The sequence below is a fragment of the Schistocerca gregaria genome, chromosome 1, assembly GCF_023897955.1.
Source record: "Schistocerca gregaria isolate iqSchGreg1 chromosome 1, iqSchGreg1.2, whole genome shotgun sequence".
Taxonomy (NCBI): domain Eukaryota; kingdom Metazoa; phylum Arthropoda; class Insecta; order Orthoptera; family Acrididae; genus Schistocerca; species Schistocerca gregaria.
Window position 1 is genome coordinate 101,876,978 of NC_064920.1, and position 22,101 is coordinate 101,899,078.

Below are 22,101 nucleotides of genomic sequence, written 5' to 3' on the forward strand. Positions count from 1 at the left end.
TATGGCGATGAATTTCGATGAAGGGTACAATTCTTCGAATGGAGTCTACGGAAACTGCAAAGAGATGACGTATTCCTAACCAACATGCTATTTACGGATTTAGCATCATTTAGAAACGATGGGCACACTAATATCAGCAACATTCACTAATGGTACTCTGAAAACCCGCAATGGATGAGATAAGTGAACGAACAAAACCTTTGTCACTCAACATGTGATGCGGCCTTCTAAAGAATTATGAATGGGAACTTAAATAATGCGAAAAATTTTTATTTATTAACAGCGGCACTATTTCTGTTACCAGAAAACATCCGACTGGACATGCTACAACTCGTGTGGTACCAACACGTTGGTTTTTTTGCACGTTCCAATAGACGTGATCTAATAGAATTATTGTACAAACGTATTATTAAAAGTTTAATATATCGTGCCAGCCCATTTAAAATGACAAAGTTTACTATCATATGTCCTCTACACCTCTGCATTCCAAAAAATTATGAAAACAACATTCAAGCGAAGAGACTTTTCATTGAAAAATTTTATGCTATCACTAAACGTGGCTGAGGTATCGAGTGGTCTCACACTGTACACATTGTCTCCCAGGAGGAATGGTCACTGTTCAGAGATATGACAGCAACGGCCATTTGAGCGAACAAAGTCAGATAAACATGAGTTCTAAGATGCATACCTTAAGAGCTATGACCACTTCTTCATGTTCGATACAGTAAAACATATTTTGAAAGATGGTCGTATGGTCAAAAGCAAGAAAAACTGACCAACAGACACGAACTACAAAATGCATATTTTGCGAGTTACGAGCACCTGTGTGGAAAGGAAGAATAAGCGCTAGCAGCTCTCAATGTATGGAATTTGGAGCCCATATTTGGTAGATATCTTTGCTCCTAATGATCGTTCCAGGTGTATCCCTGAATTATAATCATTGCTCCTGGGGTACCCTGGATATAGATGTAAATTTAGATGTAGGTTCATCTGTCTGAAGGCCTTGATGTTGATGATTATGTCCCAAACTCTGTGACAGATCGTAGGGGAACGATGCGGGAGACCCGCACCGCCGTACTAGGCAAGGTCCTAGTGGAGGTGGTTTGCCATTGCCTTCCTCCGGCTCTAATGGGGATGAATGATGATAATGAAGGTGACACAACAACACCCAGTCATCTCGAGGCAGGGAAAAGCCCAGAAACCACCGAGAATCGAAACCGGGACCCCGTTCTCAGGAAGCGAGAACGCTACCGCGAGACCACGAGCGATTGCTTTGAAGGCCTTATTGGTGCATTTAACCGTGAGATGACGTTACAACAGTGTAACCAATATGTACCTGGAAGCAGTGTCCAATAGATGTAAATTTCTGTTTTTGGGCTTCACTACCAAATTTCTTTCCTGTAGTGAATTTGAAACACAAAAATTCAGCATCTGCAGAAAAGTCGTCCGCCAAGTTTCCCTCATTTGATTGGCGACTTTCGTTGATGATAACGAAAAGTTTTGTTTCCTGTTGTTGAGAAGTTTTGGGGAATTCTGATTATCGCTTGCATCGTGGCCTGATTGGTTCATCGAATTCGAAGTGAATATGTCTCGGGGCTCAGGTAATTTCAGCGTTGTCTTGTTACCTTCATGCCAAGTTCAAGGTTTATTTCAGATGGTGGGTGGAAAACGGGGCGAAATGAATGACTGGATGCAGATTTCCTCTTACTGTGTGAGTCGTTACTCCACACGGGCATCTGATAGTCTAATGTGCTAATAACAAACCACTGAATGTATTGGTCACTCGTGCACTGCATTATATCAATTATTCATGCGTAATAACATGTGGAGAGATAAAGTTGAACTATTATATAGGCGCGGATGTGGTTAAAGCAAACGGAAAGTTATGGGAAAGTTACTTTTTATCTCGAAAGTGACTGCTTACAAAATTTTTATGTGGCAGATGCTTGTATACTGCACAAGCGTATGGGACACATATCAGGTCGAAGTATCAGAAGACATAAAGTGGACAAGAAAAGGGAGGCCGTCGAACGGTAACAACGCTTCTATGGCAAGCGAGAGTGTAAAAAAGTATTGCAAGACCTAGATTACTTCAAGAACAGTCGTTCATGGTAGATATTATGAATGCCCTAGAGTTTCATCGTATCTATTTCGCATTGTCCACGCAGAAAGGATAATTGACTACTAACAAATCACATAAAGCTTCCATTTTTTTCGTCCTACATCTATCAGTGGAACGAGTGAAAACTCCAGTATATTCACAGTAGGAACAACCCCTTGCCACATACATGCCAGTGATCCGTAAAATGTAGGGTATGTAGAAGGCTTCATAAAGTTTTCTTGCTCTCTGAAGGTGTCCTACTCACCAGAGACACGTTTGCATTAATATTGTAACATGTTACATGAAAACAAATGCCACGTGCAACTTAGAGCAGCCCTTGTTTTCTCTCTGCAGGTATGCGTTTCGGCCTTATACAGACCAAGCTCGGCATCGCTTCATTGGTCTCCAAGTTTGTCTTCAGCGCCACGAGCAAAACACCTGCAAAGCTCCAGATGGATCCCAAGGCAACTGTGGCGTCTGCTCTCGGAGGCATCAACGTGCGTATCACCGCCAGAACTTCATAAACTCACAAGCAGGGCTGTCTACTGAAGGACCTGATGCGTATGGACTTGAAAGTGTATGACCTGACTCATTCTTCACCTACACTTACTACAGCGAAGACGCATAATATTTTGTTTACTAACATCAGTGAGCCATGCAACTCAATAATGAACGATGGCAAATATAATAATAAAGCCCTTCTATTGTTTGTTCCGTGACGTATTTTATTCGCCTATGTTCCACCATGTCCAAAAGTATCCTACCGCCATGAACTGCGTTGGGCCTGATTTTCGTGCAGCCCACATCCTTGTTAGTCCTCAGTCACATTTTGATACAGTCACGTGACTATATAAAATAGTCACCACAACACATCACTAGAGGATGCAGCATTGTAATTTAATCACTCCAGATGCAAATTAGTTCTCCGACAGAGCAAATGTCGCGCACAGGTTATTGGACATGACACTGATTTTTATGCTTGTACACTCAAAGATATTAGAGGTAGTGTCATTTCAAAAAGTAAGTCTGAGCTTAAAATTACCTCTTCTTATTTTCAAAAGGCTAAACCTTGTCTCTGCAGCCACAGCTTCCTCTCTTCAGCAGTTCACTTCATTTCCATGTGTGAAGAACACTCCATAACACTGATCATATTTCTTTTAAATGGGATATTCTCTATAGTCTATCTGTTCCCTCCCCTGCTATCTTGTCTTCGAAAACGCTATTTAGAAGAATACCATGTCTAATTATGTGTCCAACGAGTTTTACTTTGCGTTAGCTCACATCTTTGAGTACTTCTTCCTTCTCTCCTGTTTCGTATGGTACCATCTTACTTGTTTCTCTACCGGTCCAGCTAGTTCTCGCAATTCCTTCAGAACCACATTTACACTTCTTCGAGGCCTGCTTTTTTCTGCTTTTCTAACGTCCAGATTTCACATCCGTATTGCAGGAACTCCACTCTAAGGTCTTTACCTATCAGTTATTGGTGTGGATGCTGATGTGTTAGTTTCATTGAAGTTTCTTCCTATTTTGGATGACACTCTAGGCCTCTGTTATTCTACTCTTGATTTCATTCAGACATCTATCATTTTCATCCACAGTGCTACATAAAGACTGAAATTCGGTTTCTTCCTCGAGTTGCTCACTGTAGATTTTCATATCGTCCTTACTTTCACCAACTTATTTGTCTATAACCATGACTTTTCTCTTGTTTGTATTTATTTTTTGTTCTGATTTTGTTACACTGACGACACCCTTCAAACGATTCAACCCTACGCTAACGACATCACGGGTCAGCATACACATTGAACGTGATCTCACCCCAATTTTTGCTCTGATATACAGGGTGGATCCTCTAGCGATGGTTCAAAACAATTCAACGAAATACGAACGTGATCCGAAGCAGCGCTCTTTCTCTGGCTCACCTGTGGTGCAACATTGAAATGTGTGTGAATAAAGCGGCTAAGGTTCTCTATAAGATCTCCAGTTTTGGCAACGTCTTCAGTGCGACCTACAAACCTTTCTTGAGCACGCTAGAAAGGCACTGGTCAGAGACTTCGACACCCATTCAGCGGAGTGGTGCCTAGTGGCTGCTCTAGTGCCTGAGGGCATGCGACCCCAATTAAGGGGTACAAAAAGGGATGTCTGCCCTCAGGCACTAGAGCAGCCACTAGGCACCACTCAGCCGAGTGGGTGTCGAAGTCTCTGACCGGTGCCTTTCTAACGTGCTTAAGAAAGGGGAATACGATGCAAGAGAGACGTCCTGCAACACCGTGTTGTTAAGGTTCCAAGAGAGTGTTTTCGTAGATGAGTCAACCAACTTACTGCGTCCTCTGCTTACATCTCGCGAAAGACGATAAAGGTATCACCTACCATTCTTTCCACTAGCCATGCAAAACTGAAACGGAAAAAGGGGAAGTGACAATGGTGCACCAATTACTGTTCATTAAACGCCATAAGGCGGCTTGTGGAATACTTATGCAGATGTAGGTTTAGAAACGTTGTGCTCATTTCTTCATCTGAGTCTGCCACTATTGCACCGTCATCAGCAGCTCTGATGTTCTGATGCCGTCGACATGAATACGATTAATTTTAATTCCAGTCGTCTTTTCTTTCATTGATGTTATTGCCCCCTCGATGAATGACTAATGTGAAGAAGGCAACACTGTCTTACTACCATTGTGACGTATGCTTCTTTCTTGTCACCACAAATATGTAGTTCAGTTCTGTGACTTTTTGTATGTACTCAGAACTAAATCGGCTGTCTCTCCAGTCAAGTCTTACTTTGCGAATCGCCTTATAAACTGTATATATATGTACTTTCACTCTCCTTTCCAAATTACATAACCAAAATATTTTCTTGTTATTACACGGGGACACGAATCTAGCCCCTAATCATGTTGTTAACCAAGCAGAGTCAAACAACAGATATCGAAATTTTTCAACAGTAGCCAGATGTTTAAGTAAAATGATGACGAGAGCATGACTGAGTTACCGGTATTCTAACCTGGCACCTAGCGCCGTTTTTTTCTCGCTACAAATAGACGATACATATGGGTTTCACGAGTAGCGAGATGGCGCAGGTCTGAACTAGAATAAAAAGCACGACAATAAATTCGGTGTCTCACTGGGAGTTCAAACCGGCGCCTATCAATATTGTTGGCAATACATATTAAAAATAATTTTTCAGCGGTAATTTGGAGTGCGTATGCTACAGCTGTATACGACATGACGAACATTTTTGTAACAGACGAGGACTCGAAACCAGCCACACATCTACATCTACACCTACATCTGCACCGACGTGATTACTCTGCAACACGCAATTAAGTTCCTTGCAGAGGGTTCATCGAATCATCTTCTGGCTATTTCTCTACCGTTCCACTCTCGAACAGCACGCAGGAAAAACGAACACAGTCTTTCTGTGCGTGCTTATATTTTCCTTATTTTACTATGATGATCATTCCTCCCTTACGTAGATCGGCGCTCCAAAATACTTTCACACACTAAGGAGAACGTTGATAATTGAAATTTCGTGAGAAGATCCTGCAGCATCGGAAAACGAATTCTATCCCAATTTCCTAGGTGCTCTTTCCCTTATTTTGCGACAGTACAAAACCAGCTGCCCTTCTTTTTACGTTTTCGATGTCCTCCGTCCATCCTATCTGATTCGGATTCAAAAAATGGTTCAAATGGTTCTGAGTTCCCCTAGAACTTAGAACTACTTAAACCTAACTAACCTAAGGAGGTCACACACATCCATGCAAGAGGCAGGATTCGAACCTGCGACCGCAGCAGTCGCGCGGTTCCTGACTGAGATTCGGTTTCCACACCGCACAGCAGTACCCCAGAAGAGGACGTACAAGCATAGTATGGGCAAACCCTTAAGTGCATTTGTTGCATTTTTTTGCGTTCTGCTAATAAATCGTAGACTCTGGTTTGCATTACCCATTCCAGCTGAAGGTATTTGCAGTTGTAATCCCTGAGTATTTAGTTGAATTTACAGCCTTTTAATTTGTGTGACGTAAATTGGCGGATTCCTTTTGGTACTCAGGTGGATGACTACACACATTTCATTATTTACAATGGACTGCAACTTTCTCACAGTACGGACGGACATCTCGTCTAAATCGTTTTGCAATTTGTTTTGATCATCTGATAACTATACAGTATGTGACAGCATCACCTGCAGACAATCTAAGAGTGTTACTCTGACGCAGATAGGAACAACAGACGGCCTATAATATTTCCTTGTGAAGCGTCAGATATTACTTCTGTTTCAGTCGAGGACCTTCTGCCAGTTACTACGAATTGTAACCTCTGTGACAGGAAATCACGAATCCAGTCGCACAACTGAGATAACAGTCTGTAGGCACGCAATTTGATTAGAAGTCGCTTGTGACGATCGTTATCAAACGCCTTCTGGAAATCAAAAGTATGGAATCGGTCAGACAATAGTACTTGTCACTTCGTGTAAATAAAGAACGGTATTTTCTGAATCCGAATTGATATACCTTTCGTGGAGATCTTGATGACACAGGAATTTCTGGGAAACAGCGGAATGGTGGAACAGCATCATCCCGAAGGGGTTAAATGCCACCAAAGCGGAATTCTGGGCCCAGATCCCAACCCAGAATTTTCAAGATATAAGTTTCAAACACAAAAACATACGGGCCTCCGAAATTAAGAATGCTTACTATTCACAGAGTTTATACTTCCCCGACTCACTCCTCTGCCATGGCTCATGCTGAAGCGACTCTCCTCCAGTTGGTAATGAATGAATACTCGTATGAAGTTCGATGATGATTTGGAATCATGGTGCAATCCTACGTTGTTCAATTGGCTTTACCGAAGGTGAATTGGGTCTGTTTGTGGCAGTTAAAACTGTCTGGAATATGAATCGAACCAAAACTTTAGATTCCAACAGACTACCTAATTTCACATTCATGTAGCTAATGATATTGGTGGGACGAGTAATGTGCCACACTGGATGGGAGATCGAACTCCCTCAGGTCGATTACAGCCTGTTCAGTACATTCATTTCCTTGTTCGACCACACCGCCGTGCAACTGCGGCCACCGTTACGCAAAGCTTTCTTTCGATTTGACTTTGCAATCACCGAAACAAAATCAAATGGCCATTTGCACAAACTGCCCACACTGTGGGATGAGGAGATTTCTATTGGCAGTGTTGTTTTCCACTTGAACTGCTATGGTACTGCATATCCAATGACTGGAAAGAATCTCAGCACTAAAAGGTAATTAATATTAACGAAATTTTGGGTATAATATTTAAATAATTGACATTGAAAGATCACAGGTTAATGTGAGCGTGAGACAAGCCATGGAAATTGTGAAATGCTGGTGCATTAGTAACCTGTCGAGAAGCCAGAATGTTGAATTTAAGTGTACAGACGTGCATCCATTGTGTTGTAAAGGTGCTAGATGTGAGTTTGTGGGATGGAGTTCCATGCTCACTGTGCATGGTCAATTAATACAGGGCGGTTAATGTTGTTTGCGGGTGATGCTGAATTTGTTGTCCGATGATGTCCCAAATGTGCTCCAATGGAGACAAATTAAATGATGGAGCAGGCCAAGGCAACACGTCAGCACTCTGTAGAGCATGTTGAGCTACATGAGCAATATACGGTTGAGCGTTATTCTGTTGGAAATCACCCCCTTGCCTGCTTTTCATTAATGGCAGATCAACAAGTCGAATCAATGGACTGACGTACAATTTTGTAGTCATGGCACGTGGGAAACCACGGGAGTGTTCATGATGTCATACTAAATCGCATCCTAGACCGGTGTAAGTCCAGTGTGCATAGGTGGCAGACAGGTTTGTTGCAAGCCATGAACTGCTTCTAACCAACGGATGGTCATTATTGCCATCGAGGCAGAAATAGGTTTCATGTCAAAAACGCAACAGACCTGCCACCTGCTCTACAATAAGCTCTCACTTGGCACCACTGAAGTCACAAATGGTGGTGCTTCGGGTCAGTAGAATGGACGCTACGGGGTGACTCGATCGGAGCTGTCCTTGAAGTAAGCTATTTGCAGCAGTTCGTTGAGTCACTGTGGCGCCAACTGCTGCTCAAATAGCTGCTGCAGTTGCAGTAAGAAGTGCCAGAGCCATACGCCGAACACGATATTCTTCCCTCTCGGTAACGCCACATGGGTGACCGGTCTTTTTGTGACCGTACATTCTCGTGAACACCACTGCCAGCATCACGTACAGCGGCTACATTATCGCCAAATATATCTGCAGTGTCGCAGATGAAACGTCTAGCTTCTCGTAGCTCTATTACACGACCTCGTTCAAAATGTTTTGGGTTTTGACAATAGTGGGCAACGACGTTGCAGCAGTGGTAACACAAGTTCCCGTCAGATCACCGCAGTTAAGCGCTGTCGGGCGGGGATGTGTGACCATCCAGTCTGGCGACCGTTGTTGGTAACCGGGTTGAACTTAACCCTTGTGAGGCAAACTGAGGACCTACGTGACTGAGAAGTAGCGGCTCCGGTCTTTCAAACTGACATAGAGCCGGGAGACGGTGTGCTGATCACATGCATCTCCATATCCGCATCCAGTAACGCCTGTGGTCTGAGGATGACACGGAGGCCCGTCGGTACCGTTGGGCCTTCATGAGACCCAGAAAATATTAGATACAGGCTCCCAGGCAGATGCCATTTTCCTTGACTTCCGGAAGGCGTTCGATATAGTTCCGCACTGTCGCCTGATAAACAAAGTAGGAGCCTACGGAATATCAGACCAGCTGTGAGGCTGGATTGAACAGTTTTTAGCAACTAGAACACAGCATGTTGTGGTCAATGGAGAGACGTCTACAGACGTTAAAGTAACCTCTGGCATGTCACAGGGGAGTGTTATGGGACCATTGCTTTTCACAATATATATAAATGACTTAGTAGATAGTGTCGGAAGTTCCATGCGGCTTTTCGCGGATGATGGTGTAGTATACAGAGAAGTTGCAGCATTAGAAAATTGCAGCGAAATGCAGGAAGATCTGCACCGGATAGGCACTTAGTGCAGGGTGTGGCAACTGGCCCTTAACAAAGACAAATGTAATGTATTGCGAATACATAGAAAGAAGGACCCTTTGTTGTATGATTATATGATAGCGGAACAAACACTGGTAGCAGCTACTTCTGTAAAATATCTGGGAGTATGTGTTCGGAACGATTAGAAGTGGAATGATCATATAAAATTAGTTGTTGGTAAGGCGGGTGCCAGATTGAGATTCATTGGGAGAGTCCTTAGAAAATGTAGTCCAACAAGAAAGGAGGTGTTTCACAAAACACTCGTTCGACCTATACTTGAGTATTGCTCATCAGTGTGGGATCCGTACCAGATCGTGTTGACGGAGGGGATAGAGAAGATCCAAAGAAGAGCGGCGCGTTTCGTCACAGGGTTATTTGGTAACCGCGATAGCGTTACAGAGATGTTTAGCAAACTGAAGTGGCAGACTCTGCAAGAGACGCGCTCTGCATCGCGGTGTAGCTTGCTCGCAAGGTTTCGAGAGGGTGCGTTTCTGGGTGAGGTATCGAATATATTCCTTCCCCCTACTTATACTTCCCGAAAAGATCACGAATGTAAAATTAGAGAGATTCGAGCGCGCACGGAGGCTTTCCGGCAGTCGTTCTTCCCGCGAACTATACGCGACTGGAACAGGAAAGGGAGGTAATAATAGTAGCACGTCAAGTGCCCTCCGCCACACACCGTTGGATGGCTTGCGGAGTATAAATGTAGATGTAGAAAGCCTGTTCGGACAGAGTTTAGTTTAGTTAAGTTGATAATAGTGCATCTGTCGCCATAAAGAATTCTCGACTAACATCAACTCAAGACGTCCAATCTCAGAGATAACGGTCCCTCAGGACAGTTACAGCGTTTATTTAAAGCAACTCTGATTATTTATCCTCATAGCGGCGGAACTAGAGCCACTCTTATAGAACTGGTGCGAAATTTGAGTCGACATCATCTTTCAGATGTAGAAACACGCCTACCAACTCTCTTATATGTCACACAACCCCTTCTTGATGTTTTGATTTTTTTCCGTCCGTATATTAGTAGCGTTATTGTTAGACCAAGCATTGTAAGCGCGAAGTTGATGGGTTGAGATTATTGATGTTTCGTCTGTCTGCCAAAAGAATAGCTCTAATGGAGACTCAAAGTGACTCACTTCAATTTCTGACCCACGGAATATCAAATTACATTTCCACGAAACAAGCGTTGTCTGTCTTTCCAGATGGGAATAGTTTTAGCGTGGTTCTGTAGAAGCGCACTCTCCATTCGCCGGCCTCCGTACGTTGACCGCCTTTGGTCAGGTGATCACGCCTTGTGCCTATGACCTACAGCACACATAAAGACGGCAAAGGCAGGCCGAAACAGTTTTCGCAGAACGCGGTGAGTGCCATCGAGGAAGTCATCCCCGAATACTGTTTTCCTGTTTCAAGTACGATCATTCCGCCGGAAGCTTTTCGCACTTTCTAAACACAATGCGTTTTAATGAAGAGCATCTTCAGAGTTATCTCTGTGATTCACGGCAGTCCGAAAGTTGCATGTAGTGGGCTAAGGTCCAAATTCGGGTGTGGCGATACTGCATGCTATAATTCATAGCAATGTAAATGAAACAGTTGATCAGAGCTAGGTTTTTAGTTGATCATTGTGTCACCACAGAGTATTCCGTATCGTTACTGCTGCTGAATTAAGTTCCTATACATCAAATATATTAAACGATACTAACGCGTGAGCAAAACATCTCCTCAAGCAAAGGGTAGCTAAGCAAAGGGTGGCCCCAAATGTTGCCTACTATGCAACCACAATATCCGCTGCTAATTCAACGCCGGCCGGGGTGGCCGAACGGTTCTAGGCGCTACAGTCTGGAACCACGCGACCGCTACAGTCGCAGGTTCTAATCGTGCCTCGGGCATGGGTGTCTGTGATGTCCTTAGGTTAGTTAGGTTTAATTAATTCTAAGTTCTAGGGGACTGATGATCTCAGAAGTCCCACAGTGCTCAAAGCCAGTTGAACCATTTGAGCTAATGCAACGGGGGGCAGGGCTGGACGTACCCAGTAGTATTCACGGCATGAGGCTATGGAGCGTAGTTCAACTGCTTACTCTACGAGTAATTCATAACGGTGCTACAGTGCTAGTGGTGTTGATAGAAAGGAGAGCAATGGCAACGCTAAACAAAGCAAACAGTGCAAACATATGGATAACATTTCTCCAGAAAGGAAACCAAGGAATTCTGCAGGAAAGAACGTGGAGCTGAAAAACTAGCGTTTTGCAGGATGAGTCAGTGTTGTGCGTTGTGTCGTGTTTTGCTCGACTGTGAGGACAATGTACACGAGGAGCACAATGATGATGATACAGGCTTAAAAACTGAAACTGATGTCGAAACAAGTGCCGAGCATTGTAGTCATAATCCTTGTCAGACAGGAATCCACAATTCTCGTCTCTAGTGCAACATAACAAAGGACATTAGTGGTCCATAGAGCGGATACGAAGCATAATTACGTACATGAAAGATTATCTGCAGCATAGGAAAAATAATTATGAGCAAATTTCGGATAAATCCGCAGCAATATGGCCGTGCAGTGTATAAGAAGAGTGACGGATATTCGTGGGAGGGCAAGGCACGTTTGTTACAAAAACTGATGTTAGCGAGTTTCAAGGATGCTCTGTGATGCGCGTAGGATTAGTGTGATAGTGACCTATCACGTCAAACTGTGCACGACATAAGTTACAGTGATTTCAAGGGAAGCATTGGGTAGTTACATAACGTAAACAGTGACACAGAATTGGAAGACATAAGCGTCAACTTGATGATGCACAGAGAACTATGAAACCGGCGCGAAAATCTGTAGATCTGATAAACAAACGTATCCCATCGTTCAGCAAGGAATTTCTTTTCACTTCCTGCTAATCTGGAATTGAAGAGAAAATACATGCGAAAGAAACCCTGGAAATTACAGTTACCAAGAGAGTTGTATCGAGACTTTAATGAAACATAAAATATCTATAATATGAGTCTACACAAAACTTCACGTGGTTTCACCTGCACAAAGTCGGTGTCTGTATGCAGGTCTCTGTCATATTCACGAAGCTTTTCTGGACTGGCTTTTCTGGAGATTATTTAGTTTTAGTACTGATAAAAGGTTCAAAATGGCTCTGAGCACTATGGGACATCTGAGGTCATCAGTCCCCTAGAACTTATAACTACTTTGACCTGACTAACCTGACGACATCACACACATCCATACACGAAGCAGGATTCGAACCTGCGACCGTAGACGTCTAGACTGTAGTGCCTAGCACCACTTGGCCACTCAGGCCGGACCCTTTGAGAAGGCCCAAAAATTTATATTAAGTATTTAGATACATTTTTTCTTCACAATGGCTTCCTACGGTTAATAACACAATTGAATAGATCGCAAAATGCGAACGTCCACAAAAGAATTTCATAACCTGATAATGTGCTGAAGCTTCAAACGAAAGAAGCAAACAGTGCAAGGAAATCTTACGGAATTACCAAAAATACTGATTCAGAATGCTGTGAATAAAATGAAACTAGTGAACGAGAGCATTGCAAGTTCCATTTCAGCTTCTGATAACAAGAAAGGGAAAACAATCGTGCTCAGAATGGACAACATGGAATACAAAAAATATGGGAATAATATCTCGAATATGTCACCCTCAAGAGAAAACGTCATTCAGTTCATAAAAGTTGAAGGAAATGAATGCATGGTTTATTCGCTATGCTTGTACTGTAACTGATGTTTTGTCCATAAAAGCCAGAAACGACCTGCGAACGAGCTTTAAAATTTTTGAACACCTTAGAGAAGGCAGAGCCCTAACTAAGAGGAAGAGGTTCACCTACATTACTGATGGAAGGACTTTCTAGGCACCTCCTCACAAATGGCACATTTCACTCGTAGTTTATTTCCATTTTGTTTCGCACTAACGAAGCCTCTATGCTATAAGATCGTTCATGTGAGAATTAATGAGGTGTCATTCCTAGAACTGCCTACTACGTTAAATACAACGGGATCTGCAGGTAAATCTGACTCAATAAAGAACTAAACTCCGCCCGAACAGGCCATGAAGGCCGAACGGTACCGACCGGCCGCCGTGTTATCCTTGGCCCACAGGCATCACTGGATGCGTGTATGGATGGGCATGTGGAAAGCACACCGCTCTCCCTGCCGTATGTCAGCTCACAAGGGCAAATCTGACTAACGCTAATTGTAATTTTATTTCGTCTTTGAGACTGTTGTAAGGGCTTAATAACGCTTCAGAGATAGATACTGCGCAGTTCGGCTTATCTCCTGATGCACTTGCTCACCGAGTCTTGCTTAGCTTAGAAAAAATTGGGGATTACATACGCACAGCAAAACCAGAACGCTAAATGCGGGCGGAGATAAAGCAGCTCAGTCCTTACATCAGCGTGAAATAAAGAAAAAATTGTTAAGAAGTCGAGATCTAGTATGAAAATACTTTCAGATAACATGAATTAAACATTCGCAGATGACACCTAATTAATGGTTATTGATGTTGTTCATAGATACCTCTCAGCAGCTGCAGTGTCTGATTCATTTCACCAAAAAATAATCGAAATCTGTAAAAAAGTTCTATGAATCTCATGTTACCTGTTTCAATAGATTAATCTGCCTTCTTCAGAAGTGTGTACAGGCTACAATCATAAGAAAGCCAACGTCACATAAGGATCGGATAATAAAGATATCCTATAAACAATCAGTAAATAATATGGAAAGTTCGTTAAAACAAATCAGAAAAGTGTTACAGGTTTGTTAAAACGGATGTACAGCTGTTCAGCATTCGAAAAGACAACATACTTCTTTTATTGAAATAGCTAATAGTATCAGACCGCTAATGATACGTAATATATGTTAGGAATAGTAACCAACAGACTGATCGGGCCTATATGCAAAACTAGCTTAGCGCCCGCTGGTTTGTTCGGGTAGACTGTGTGGTCCGCAAGGATTTCTTTTTCTTTTTCTTTGACCTAAATTTTTTGTTGTTCGCACATTGCAGCAACTTCTAAACTTTTGGAGGCTAAATAGGTTTATAGAAGCGTGGTCTTTTCCGAATGTACTTCTGACCAAAAATTGATTCTAGTAGCTGGAGTCCAATTCATCATGTCCTTTGTGTTCTTGGGGGGATATTGCCAAAAAAACTTTCATCCCCTAACACTAATTCCTTTCTTTCTACCCGTGAGGTCAGTTGTAGCTTTCAAAATGTTTTAATAGTTTCCTTAACAACGATTTGTTTTCAAAACAATTTCACACACTATTTTACCCCCTTCGTGGTTGAATTTCTAAAAATACTGAAACAACAGTTTTTATTTCTGACTGAGAAATCGAATACCAATTTTCGTAGTTCCAGGTTGAAAATTGCCTTAATAAAGGTTATATTTTCTAAAAGCGTTTCACCTCCTATTTCATCCCCTTAGGAGTAGAATTTCGGACAATCGCTTCTTAAACGATGCCTACAGTATGAGATCCACACATCTCCAATTTCAAGTTTCTGTCCCTAGCGGTTTAGGCTAGGCGAATATGAGTCAATGAATCCGTCTGAAGTTGTTTCACCCCATTTAAGAGTTGAATTAAGAAAAACAACAGTGAAAGATCTGTCTTTTTTTTAAATTTCTAACCGAGTAGCCAAAAATAATTTTCAAAAACTCTTTCACAGTTACAGATTTTCATAGATCATTTCAGCACCTAATTCACTCCCTTAGGGGATGAATTTCCAAAAGCAGTGAGATGGGTATTTTTTTTTTATTAATCGCACAGATGTCAAATAAAAATTTCAGAGATTTAGCTTTCATCCCCTCTTTCACCCTCATATGGGTTGAATTTACAAAATCTCTTCTATTTATTGTAGCTGCAAATTTTCATAGATTTAGGTTAACAATCTTTCATGATGAAATATTTTCATAGTACACTTCATCTCCTTTATTTGAACTGAGAAGCCAAGTACTTGTTCTCATAATGTAGCTTTAAAAATACTTCAGTAATTTTTAATATAGGATTTGTTTTCAAAAGAAACTTCCACCCATTAGTTCACCCTCATTTTCAAAAATGCTGAAACATATATTTCCTTATTTCTAACCGATAAACGAGATGCTCGTTTTCGGAAGTCTATCTTCAGAACTCCCTTAATAACGACATTTTTTCACAAAAGTTCTTATCCCCTATTTCACAACCTTAGGGGCGACATTTCGGCAAATCTCGTTGTAAACGACTACTGCAGTATGAGACTAACAACTTTTCCTAATGTAAAGTTTCTACCCTTAGTGATTTGTGCCCACCGACGATGAGTCACTGAGTCAGTTAGTCGGGAGGTTGCCTTTTATATACAGAGAGGTACGCTACAGCCCATAGAACCTTAATATAAGTATATGGAGCTGGAGCGCCAGTATCCACAGAATCTTATGAAACAAAGTAAACTGTTTGTCACAACCCAAAAAGAAGACAAGTGAAAATTGAATCAAATGTTCAAAGACCAGCCAAGAATATAAATAAAATTATTTATGCACGGAAAGGTAGCTAGTAAAGTTAGGCGAAGAATTGTATTCCATTAACAGCTGATGGGGGTGACACGATACGATGCAGCAGCACAATTCACTAAACTTTCCAGTATGCTGGAGATTAAGCCAGCAGCCGGCTTCGAGTCAGTCGTAACGCCAGGTAAGTTGGCTGCGCTCAGACCAGAATCCCAGGGAGGGGAGACCACCGACCCGAAAGCATGTGAGGAGGGTAGTTCATGTTTACAAGTTGAAATAGTATGCAACACCCAAAACTCTTATATGTTCTAATTAAATCCTAGTGTAAACATATTTAAAAGCTAGTACAACGACAAAACATTACCTTAATGTAAACAGTTTAACAGTAACATAGTTACACACTGTACAACACTGTAGCCCAAAGCTATGAGTTGAAGGCGCAGCTACAATAAGATACTTGCAACATTAAATGGCGCTAGTACATACGAAATTGAGAGATAAAAAATTTGTCAGGAGTTACCTAAAAATATGTGCACTAGCCACTTCCTAATTTCTATCTATTGAAACATTTTATTATGAAACGTATTCGCAAATTTTGAATACGATTACGCAACAGATACACAGTCTGCCAGGAACCTATGGAAATTAGTGTCAGAGTGGGACTCGAACCCAGATTTTCTAACTGTCGCAAGTGGGTACCCCAAACACTTCGGCTATCCGAAGCCTCTTCCGTGAACGACTCATACCTCCATATGTCCCAGTGTCCACATCCCACGCTGCTCGCACGATTTGTGATTTCCACACAGGGACAGACCTATTCATGAGGGTTACTAAGAAAACAATGCACCGCATTTTTTTTTCCTCAGCCGAAAACAATGCTACAAATGCGAAACGTTACATGTTATTTGAAGTCTCCTGAGAGCGCTCCAAGTTTCCGTCATTTCCGACAGATGGCGTAGCTGCAGAACATTTTCAAAATGGCGTCTGTAGGTGATGTAGGTTACAAGCAAAGTGCCCTCATTGAATTTTTAACTGCACAGAAAGAAACTGTGTGAAATTTTCACAGACGCTTGTGCAAAGTCGATGGAGCATCTGCTGTCGACAGAAGAACAGTTAGTCCCACAAGCTGCGGCACTGTCGCGAATAAAACAATGACCCGTATATGCAATATGTTTCCTTTACTTTACGTCTATGATCACAAATTTTTTGTTAACAGATTACCGGTTTCGGTCTAAAATGACCATCATCAGATCTGTTTCATAAAAACGCAGAGGAGCTCCACGATATGCAGCGGTCGGGCAGACCATCCCCGGCTGTCACACCTGACATGTAGCAGCACGCTGATGTTGTCATTCGCGAGGACATATTCATTACGACTGGACAGTGGAAGACGTTTTGAGAACGATGAGGAGGTGATTCACACAGTGAAGCACTGGCTCCGCCACCAGGACAAGGGTTGGTTTCGCGCTAGAGGTAGGCCATAGAAGGGGATAGAGATTACGGGGAAAAACATAGTATATAGATAAAACACCATTCTGTCGTGTGTGTAATTCTCGTTATGTTCAATAAAGAATTGTTGAAGACTAAAATGCGACACAGTACTTTTTAGAAAACTTTCGTAGTTTTCGCGTCACGTTAACTTCGCTTTTGCATGTAACATATTAGTGCAGTGACTGAATTTTACAGTGTCGGTATAGTTCGATGCATGGTTCCTTCGGACATACATTCGTGTCTGACGGAACATTGCACTGAACTATACAGATACTGAAAAATACAGGCACTACATTAATGTATTACAACATTAGTTCGACACAATCGCCAAACAATTTGTTGTTCAGTGCCTGCTGATCATTCAGTAAATCCTTAAAATTAATGCAGGAATGTTTATATACTGAGCTGCAAAAATCGTAGAATAGCGATGTTCACGTACACAGATGGCGATAGTATCGCGTAAAAAAGGTATAAAGGGGCAGTGCATTGGTGGAGCCCATTTTGTAGTTAGGTGATTCATGTGAAATACTTTCCGGCGTGATTATTGCCGCAGTAACACACTTTGAACGCGGAATGGTAGTTGGAGCTAGATGCATGGACCTCCCATTTCGGAAATCGTTAGAGAATTCAATATTCCGAGATCCACATTGTCAAGAGCGTGTCGAGAATATCAAATTTCAGCGTTACCTCTCACCACCGACAACAAAGTGTTCCACTTCTTTTACTTGACGACCGACACCCGAGATGTTAGCGTAGAATTGTCTGTACTAACAGACAAGCAACAGTGCGTGAAATAACCGCAGAAATCATTGTGCAACCTATGAGAAACGTATATGTTTGGACAGTGCAGCGAAATTTAGCGTTAATGGGCTATGGTAGCAGACAACTAACGCAAGCGCCTTTGACAACAGCACGACATCGCCTGTAGCACCTCTTCTGGGTTCGTGACCATATCGGTTGAACCATACACGACTGGAAAACCGTGGTCTGCTCTGATAAGTCCCGATTTCAGTTGCTAAGAGTTGGTGGTAGGGTTCGAGTTTGGGGCAGACGTCACGAAGCCACGGAAGCAAGTTGTCAATAAGGCAATGTGCAAACTGGAGGTGTCTTCCATAATGGTGTGGGCTTTGCTCACAGGAAATGGACTAGTTTGTCTAGATATTTGGTAACTTGGAGACCATTTGCAGCCATTTAGGAACGTCGTGTTCCCGAACAAGGATGGAATATTTATGGATAACAATACGCCTTGTCACCAGGCCATAAATGTTCGCTGTTGGTTTAAAAAAAAATTCTGGACAATTTAAGTGACTATTTGGGCGACCTAGTTAACCCAGCGCTAACATTTATGTGACGTAACCGAGGGAACAGTTCGTGCGCAGAATCCTGGAGCAGCAACAATTTCGCATTTATGGGCGGCTACAGAGGCGGCAGCGAACGACTCCTTGAGTCCATGCTCCGTCGACTTGCTGCATCATACTATGCAAAAGGGGGTGCGACACGATGTCAGGAGGTACCCCACGACTTTTGTCAACGCAGTGTATATTTCGAACTCTTTATTTGCAGCCTTTGACAGATATAGGCATAGTATTTGTAATAATGGGAACGGTGCTCTCCGGCGCACACAGTGGCAAAGAGTAGGTGCAGAAGATGAAAACAGACAGTGGTAACAACTACTTTATTGACTTCTGAGTCTGTGGGCATACATGCATTGCGCACAGGATGCGGCAGTGGCGGCTGTCGGTGAATCCAGGTCGCGGTGGGCGGACGAAGGCGTACTGGTGTCAGTTCTTCCGGTCAACACTGCTTAGTGGCGCATTGTTAACAGCGTATTGTTGCGTCTTTGTGCTGCTTCAGAGGGCGGCGACTTTGCTCACGTAACGGCTGTCGGAACGAATCAGCGAAGCCGGCCGCGGTGGTCTAGCGGTTCTAGGTGCTCAGTCCGCAACCGCGAGACTGCTACGGTCGTAGGCTTGAATGCTGCCTCGGGCATGGATGTGTGTGATGTCCTTAGGTTAGTTTGGTTTAAGTAGTTCTAAGTTCTAGGGGACTGATGACCACAGATGTTAAGTCCCATAGTGCTCAGAGCCATTTTTGAACCAGCTGAACGAACCTCAGTAGTAGCAGTGGTGGTCCTGAGTCTGGACCTGGGACTAATGACTGGAGTGTGTAGGTTGGTGCATTCGGACCCTCATAACTCCAAGTTGAGAGGACGTTAGCTCGACCCATTTCCAGGCTGCGAGTGCTGATTTTTGGTCGTGCCTGGATGGTGGAAGGACACTGTTGGCCTCACAGAGGCAGCCAACAAACAGCAGATGTTGTTTCGAAGCTTAGCAATCGCAACATCCACAGCCTGGCCAGATTGTCAGTTTTTATACACATCAAGGCAGGTATGTTGCACTGAGGTCATGTACACATCCTGCAGAGCACTGCTGAAACGTCCCAAAACTTTGCATATTACCCCAGTGCGCGGTCCTTAGTTGCTGAGACCGTGGCGTGGCATAAGTGATGAGATAGCGAGTGTTGACAAGCGCCCAGAATTTGACATCGACTCCAGACTCATGCCTGCATGGCTGAACTCCTTGCTTATTGAAGTAATTACCCACCGATTTCCTGTTTGTATAAATTATACGTGAAACTGAGGTGCTACTACCTGTACAGTTTCCACTTCACAAACTCCTAATCAAAACACAAGTGCGGCACACAAATTCTAGTTAGATGCTATATGTGTGTATTCTTTATTCATCGCTTTATATTTACACTTTTTAGAGCATTCCACATTATAGAGGATCAGTCACTGTGTTTTTGATTCTTGCTTTGCGTTGTGGTTGGCAGAAGAGCCAACATCATGCTACTAAAGGAGGCCAAAAGGCACGCGTTTTAGCTCACGCAGGCTGGCGTGAGGTCTGAAACAGGACAAGGAAAATTGAATTTAGAAAAACGGACGTAGCTGGTGGAATACTTAACATTAATCCATTAATGATCAACGTCGGTTTTGACGGTACATGATTCACAATATCAATAGTAACTGATAATGGCGCCTTTCTGGTAGCAAATGACGTAGCTGAAGGCTATGCTAAACAATCGTCTCGGCAAATGAGAACATAAGTAGGCAGTGAACCATCGCTAGCAAAGTCGGCTGTACAACTGGGGCGAGTGCTAGGAAGTCTCTCTAGACCTGCCGTGTGGCGGCGCTAGGTCTGCAATCACTGATAATGGCGACACGCGGGTCCGACGTATACCAACGGACCGTGGCCGATTTAATGGCTACCACCTAGGAAGTGTGGTGTCTGGCGGTGACACCACATTCCTTCCCGGCAAATCGTCGTACGGTTGTGGCATAATGCTTCCGCCCGCCGTGGGGAGGACCCCATGTTGACTTATGCGACAAGGTGGGGACCCTAACAACAGGCGAGGCTGTGCCACCCGCACACTGCCATTCGGACCGCGGGGAGCTAGGAAACGCCTGAATACCTGCTCCAGGGTGTACGCCAATATGCGGTGTATGCGCCCGTAGAGAGACAGGAGGGGCCGAAAGGTCGACCTCCATCGGGCCGGGGCACCCGCCGGGCGAAGACGACATATGGTCCGGAGCGGGCAAGAGTTCCATGTCGGAGGACAACTGGTCACGGGAAGCGATCGGCGACGCGTGACCCAGGGAGGCGCAGAGCGGGTGCTGCGAAGCGTCCACTGCAGGCGTCGCCGGCGAGAGAACAGACGGCGGCGTCGGCGCGTCGCCATGGGGAAAAATGGAAGGCACCCCCACCGCTTGGAAGCGCCCAGACGGAGGCTGCGGGAGAGGGGTGGAGATTATATAAAGACGGCATCCATGAGAAATCAACCAGATACCAAGAACGAATGAAGATGGCAAGAAGTCGGCTTGCCGAAATGTCACGCCTTTAGGACGACGCTAACTGACTGAATACAGGAGAAATTTCAATATTTAGCAGTGTCTTTTGGAGGAAAGAGGGATCAAAGAATACCTAAAGCTCTTCACTGAAATTAATAGTAGGGTTCTTGCTGACGGTATGAATGTTATTTTCAGACGAGACTTCTAGCGATTCGTTAACACAGTCGTCCTTACACAAGTTGACAGAAGAATTGCTTGTATATGTCCTGATGATGAGTGCATTTTCTCATCTGAGCTTATTATTAATACACTGAACTGGAACTAATACTATTAATTTATTTCGCGACAAGCTCATTAACATAGCAACTTGTCTTAGCTCGTTCACATCGGTCAAGCTTAACATACTCCACAGCATCTTCCATCTAAACGGCAAGTTTAGTAGCAGTAGCCTTGTGTAGGGAAGTTTTACCGTTATATTTAAGACGCTTACTGCGAAAGTGAAAGTAATATTCGTCAGATGATAAGTTGGTCTTTTTAACGGTTCTCTAATACAAAGAAAATTTTGGGGTATTTTCAGCTGCATTCCTTTTGTGACAATGCGTTTTTAGGGCATATTCAAGGACTGAAATTCTTTAATAGTGTTGCTGAATTATCAAATCCCCATCCACAATAAGTAAATTAGAAACTGACCTGAAAATAATGTCTAACTGCAGTACATGCAATAATCTACAAAATTATAGATATGAAAGGTAAGTGTTAGAGTTTGGAGGGTCTCTTCCGCCATTTAGTTCACATATTTCATCGTTAATTAAGTAGCAGTGAATGAAACGGTGAGTCTCCTAACATTACCGCTGGATGTATTTCGTAAACCACATCAAATACTGACGAACCGATTCCACAGACCGAACGTGAGAAGGGCTAGTGTAATTGGTTAATACAAACCATAAAAAATGCACGGAAGTATGTTTTTTAACACAAACCTTCGTTTTTTGAAATGGAACCCCGTTAGTTTTGTTAGCACATCTGAACATATAAACAAATAAGTAATCAGTGCCTTTAGTTGCATTGTAAAATGTTAATTACATACGGAGATATTGTAACCTAAAGTTGACGCTTGAGTACCA

At 43.0% G+C, this 22,101-nt stretch overlaps 1 pseudogene; it reads left to right on the forward strand.

Moving 5' to 3' along the window:
• The window catches only part of LOC126278358 (probable cytochrome P450 6a13), a 56,502-nt pseudogene extending 53,871 nt beyond the window's left edge, over positions 1 to 2,631 (forward strand).
• Positions 2,632 to 22,101: the final 19,470 nt, after the last annotated feature.